Source organism: Cucurbita pepo, chromosome 6, assembly GCF_057944985.1.
Source record: "Cucurbita pepo subsp. pepo isolate OVF chromosome 6, ASM5794498v1, whole genome shotgun sequence".
Classification (NCBI taxonomy): domain Eukaryota; kingdom Viridiplantae; phylum Streptophyta; class Magnoliopsida; order Cucurbitales; family Cucurbitaceae; genus Cucurbita; species Cucurbita pepo.
The window spans coordinates 10,518,340-10,523,518 of NC_141803.1; positions in this window are offsets into that span (position 1 = coordinate 10,518,340).

Consider the following 5,179-nt stretch of genomic DNA (forward strand, 5'->3'; position numbering starts at 1 on the left):
TTCATAGAGTCCCAAATTTGTTTTGCAGTATCTCTATTAAGGATCGTTTTCATAATAGTTCGATCAATGGCTTGGAACAAATAATTCTTGACCTTCAAGACTTTTAGCTTCTGGTCTGCAATTGTTTTTTGTTGTGCTTCGGTAATCTCTACTCCTTCTGCTGCGGCAGGGATTCCGGTCTCCACCAAAGACCAATATTCCTTTGAACGAAGAAAATTTTTCATAAGCATAAACCAATGATAAAAATGGCAATCAAACTTAGGAATTGCCGGTTGATGAACTTGATTTTAGCTGCCATATTTTGAATCGCTTTCAGCTCACTCTTTAAAGAAAAAGACTGAAGTTTCTTCTTCTCACAATCAGGCCTTGCGATGTGGCTCTAATACTTGGAAACCTTAATTTCATTATTTGAAGAGAGCATTTTGTTTGAACTTTGACTCGTTAGAGCTTTAAAGAATTACGAACCCAAAGTTCGTCCTTACAAGAGCTTGTCTCAACGCTTGTGTACAAGTTAGTCCGTTTTAGAGTTTGGACAATAGTTCACCAAAGTTCATCATTTCAGACCCTTTTCGAGCTTCGGAGAGTTAGAAACCCAAAGTTTGTCCTTTCAGGAGGGCTACAAAATTAAAAGTTCGCCCTTCCCAGAGTTCGTCTAGAAGTTCATGTCAAAGTTCGTCCAAACTTGGACCCGTCAGAGCTTTGGAGGGCTAGAGACCTAAAGTTTGCTGCCTTTAGAGTTCGCCAAAACCTGGGGCCTAGTATGTCTTCGGATGGTTTTGAAATAAGAAGTTCATCCTTTTTAGAGTTCGTCTCGATATTTGTGCTGAAGTTCATCAAAACAAAGACTTGTAAGAGCTCTATTGTGCAAAACATTATTTTTTTCAAAACCGGTAGAAGATTTGGAGGGCTAGAGACCCAAAGATTGCTAGATTGTCCTTTCTAGAGTTCATCTTGACAGTTGTGCCGAAGTTCGTCGAAACATGGACTTGTTTGAGATCTATCGTGCTGAGAATCAAAAGTTTATTTTTTCTCCAGTTTGTCTTGATGTTTGGACCAAAGTTCTTCCAAACCAGAGCTTCAGATTGTTAGAAATTAAAAGTTCGTCCTTTCGTCATAATATCTCAGCGTTTAGTCCAAAGTTCGTCCAAATGTCCATGGCATAGAAACCTGAACTTCGTGGCTTGAAGAGTCCGTTTCATCTAGAATTTGACCTGTTAGAATCTTAGAGAGGTAGGAACCAAAAGTAAATCCTTTCCAGAGCTTGTCTCGACGCTTGTGTACATGTTAATCCTTTCTAGATTTCGGACAGAGATTTGTCCAAATTTCGTCCTTTCTAACCCTTTTGAGCTTTGGTGAGTTAAAAACCCAAAGTTTATTCTTTTTGGAGTCTTTCTTAGCGTTTGGACCGAACTTTGACCCATTAGATGTTTGGAGGACTGCAAACTCAAAGCTTGCCCTTCCTAGAGTTCATTTCGAAGTTTGTGCCAAAGTTCGTCCAAACTTGGACCCGTCGATATTTTGGAGACTTAGAGACTCGAAGTATGTTGCGTTCAAAGTTCGCCAAAACCTTGGGCCTAATAAGTCTTCGGAGGGTTTTAAAACCAAAAGTTCATCCTTTCGAGAGATTGCCTCGACATTTGTGTCAAAATTCGTCGAAACATGAACTTGTTAGTGCTCTATCGTGCTGGGAGCCAATATTTTCTTGATGTTTGGACCAAAGTTCTTCCAAACTAGAGCTTCTAAGAGTTGAAAATCCAAAATTTGTCCTTTGTTCACACTGTCTTGACGTTTGGTCCAAAGTTTGTCAAAACTTAGATCCGTTAGGCTTAGAAACCTAAACATCATGGTTTAAAGAGCCCGTTTCATTTGGATTTTAACCGTTAGTGCTTTGGTGAGTTTGGAACCCAAAGTTCATCCATTCCAGAACTTGTCTCGACTCATGTGTACAAGTTAGTTCTTTCTAACACTTTTTGAGCTTTGAAGAGTTAGATACCAAAGTTTCTCCTTTATGGAGTCCATCTCAGCATTTGGACAAAACTTCGACTCATTAGAGGTTTAAAAGATCACAAACCAAAGTTTGCTCTTCTTAGATTTCTTCTTGAAGTTCGTGCCAATGTTTGTCTAAACTTGGACCCATTTGCGTAGATTTGTTCATGTCTATTGGTGCCATGTTGGAGACATTGGCATGTGTGTCTTTTACCGCTGTCATATACATAGCATTACCAAAAAGTTTCTGTCGACGCATTCGTGATGGTACCTCGACGTCACGGTTATCCTATCCGAACTAATTAGTTTGAAGACATTATTGATGTTTTAAAATTTTGAAAAGCAAATTTCATTAGAATTGAAACTTTAACCTCCGAAAAGATAACGAGCATTTTTATTCATAAAATTATTTATTGAAATTGAATGAAAGTCGGAGTTCATTATTTCCAATAATACATTAACCGGAAGCCCTTGCGAGATCCAAAATACAAGTAAATACCTTGGTCTCTAATTGCCCAAGTGCAGTTATGATGAATACATTGATCATTAAACCAACTCCCTCTTTCGGGCCAAAAAACATTTCCACTAACTTGTCCATGTTTGCTGCTAAAATTGCACCAAAACAACGTAGAAATCCAAAAATTTTCTTTAAAACTCCAGTTGTAATTATCTCCGGTGCGGAGTATGTGCTCGCCCAAATCGTCATCTTTTGACTTGCAATGAACAATTAGAGTTGAAGTAGTCATCTCATTTAAAATAGTCACTTTCCATTTGGTGAACGGCAATTGTTGCTTAGATTCTGCAAAAGAAAATCTCATCATATTGTTTGATGTCAAAGCAACCAACACGATGAAACAGAATATGCTTAGAGATTTCATGTTCTTCTTGAAGATCTCTCACCCTTTTCTACAAAGTATTTGGATTCTATCTCTTATATATATATACATGCATATAGTCGAACTAAGGTCGTAGCTAGTTATGTTTTAACCACAATTAGTTGAAAGTGTGCTGTAAATTTTAGTTATCCGAGAATATCTTCCCTAACAAGGTGTAAAAGGTAAGGTGACCAACTAAACTTTCTTAATTTTCTCAACACTCTCAGCGGTTAGCTTTTGTAACAACTAATTTTGTATTTTATTAGCTCCTTTTATATAAACTTTAAAGTTGGACCATTCATTTTTTTATGTATTAAAAAAATTGATAAAGTATTAAATTGATGGATGGTACTTTTTTAGAGGTTTAAAATGCAAGATTAAAAACACTCATTTTTTTATCCTTCAAAGATACATTAAGTTGTTTGAGTTGGTAGTGTTGGAGGAAAGTCCCAGCTAATTTAGGGAATTATCATGGGTTTATAATCAAAAAAATACTATTTGGTACGAGGCCTTTTGGGGAATACCAAAGCAGAGCCATGAGAGCTTATTCTCAAAGTTGATAATATCATACCATTGTGGAGAGTCGTGTTCATCTAACATGGTATTAGAGTCATGCCCTAACTTAGCCATGTCAATAGAATCCTCAATTGCCCACGATTGAAATATGTCGAAACAAATAACTGAAGCGGAAGAACATTTTGAAGGAACTTGAAGCGGAAGAACAACTTGAGGGTACTTGAGGGGAGAGAGCTTTTGAACATAGGAACCTTAAGTACTTATGCTTTGTTAATACTTCTATTATTTTTTTTTATTTTTGTACCAAACCTTGGGTACAAATAACATAAATCTCATAAGTATTTACCGTGTAGATTGTACATTTGATCTCCTCGACTTCCTCCTCAAGTTGTTAATACGGCTTAATAACAAATCTAAACTTGTTTAAATAAAAAACTACTCAATAATTATCCTAAAATTGCTACACGTTAATAATTTCTTTTACTAAGTCAAGCTTATTAACTCACATTCGAAAGGACGAACTTTGAGTTTTAAACTCTCCAAAGCTCTAACAAGTCGAAGTCCAGACGAAACGGGATCTTTAAACCAAAAAATTTAGGATTCCAAGCCTAACGGATCATATTTTGTTTGAATTTTGGACCAAACGTCGAGACAATGTGAGGGATGGACGAACTTGGGGTTTTTAGCTCTCTGAAGCTCTAGTTTGTAAGAGTTTGGAAGAACTTTGGTCCAAACATCAAGATAGACTCTGGAAAAAATGAACTGTTGGCTCTGGCTGTAGCTGGTAAGCGCCAACCATGCTGGATTTGCAAAGCTAGAGGTACTACTAGGATACTTACAAACTTTCGCAAATAAATATATTTGTACTAAAAAATCTTTGTATTTGTTGTACATTGACAAGCCTTTGAAGATGTAATATAAAGGCCTATTGAATACTCTTTGTCTTGCTTCTTGTAATTGCTCATTCGGGTACATGAAAATAATCGGTGGTTGGATTCATTTCACTAACAAGCCCATGTATCAATGAACTCCGGCCAAAATGTCGAGACGAACTCTGGAAAAGACAAACCTTTTATCTGAAAACCCTTAGAAGACTTACAAGGTCAAGGTTTTGGCGAATTTTAAAGGTTGTCAAAATATACTTCAATGAAGATGTGAAGAAAAGGTTGTCAAAATTATCAAAAGATGTTTCAATTCATGCTACATTGAAGAAGAAATGTAGTTTGATTGTTGCAAATTTTGGGTGGGTTACAATTTAGAGTAATTTAGAGTTATTGTATTTTAAGACATTTATTTACTTTAGGTTACATTTACATAATGGCTCATTATGGCCATTAAGTATGAATGTTACAACTTTTGGAATGCCTTTAATAGTTTCATTTTGAGGCTATATAAAGCCATGTATGTTGTATTTGTAAGGTAGACTTGGAAAATATAAAAAGAAGCATTTGTGCTTTTCTTTAGCCAATGGCTAAGTTTCTTTGCAATTCTATGTAGTATAGGTTGCATGTAGAATCATTCAAGCTCGACATGATCAATCTTGCTTGTGGAGTGATTCGAATCTCAATCAAGTGTTCTTGTCTTGAGATATTTGATCAACAAGAATCATTCAAGCTAGACATGATCGATCTTGCTTGTGGAGTGATTCGAATCTCAAACAAGTGTTCTTGTCTTGAAATATTCGATCAACAAGGTAATCCGAATCTTATTCCCCTTGTATTGATTCCTTATCTTATCATTTTAACTCTCAATTCCTACTTCAAAGTTACTCAAATTGATCCTCTTAATCTAAAGAAATTTTT